The sequence below is a fragment of the Otolemur garnettii genome, unplaced genomic scaffold (assembly GCF_000181295.1).
Source record: "Otolemur garnettii isolate 467f Iridium unplaced genomic scaffold, OtoGar3 scaffold00018, whole genome shotgun sequence".
Classification (NCBI taxonomy): Eukaryota; Metazoa; Chordata; class Mammalia; order Primates; family Galagidae; genus Otolemur; species Otolemur garnettii.
The window spans coordinates 19,464,806-19,465,302 of NW_003852413.1; the positions used below are offsets into that span (position 1 = coordinate 19,464,806).

General features: G+C 43.9%; 1 protein-coding gene across 2 annotated transcripts in view; it reads left to right on the plus strand.

Annotated features, from left to right (window-relative positions):
- Positions 1-220: 220 nt before the first annotated feature.
- DCAKD (dephospho-CoA kinase domain containing) overlaps positions 221-497 on the plus strand; it is a 14,556-nt gene continuing 14,279 nt past the window's right edge. Inside the window, exon 1 of one of the 2 annotated variants that reach the window (XM_003786255.3) lies at positions 221-293. The gene's annotated coding sequence lies outside the window, so the exon portion shown is untranslated. The remainder of the gene's footprint in view (positions 294-497) is intronic. The other variant, XM_023511215.1, reaches the window with a different exon arrangement.

The following is a 497-nucleotide window of genomic DNA, read 5'->3' on the forward strand; positions in this document are numbered from 1 at the left end:
CAAAGGAGTAGGGCGCTGGCCTCATATGCCGGAGGTGGTGGGTTCAAACTCAGCCCCGGCCAAAAAGTGCAAAAAAAAAAAAAAGTTATCAAACACTCCCTTTAACATAACTGTTATAATAGGGAATATGGATTGAGTGCTTACGTGGGCCAGACACTATTCTAAGCACTTTGTATATTATCTTATTTACTTTTCACAGCAACTCAGAGAAGTAATCGCCATTAGCTCCATTTTACAGATGAAGAAACTGAGTCAAAGAAAGGTTAAGTAACTTGACCGACATAACTCACCTGGTAAGTGACAGACTGTAAACATAATGCTAGAGACAGGCACAAGACAAGCTAGACATGGCTTATGGCTTCACGGAACTTGTTTTATCTAACATTTAAAAATAGTCTTAGTTGGCTCGGCGCCTGTGGCTCAAGTGGCTAAGGCGCCAGCCACATACACCTAAGGTGGCGGGTTCGAATCCCCAGCCCAGGCCCGCCAAACAACAA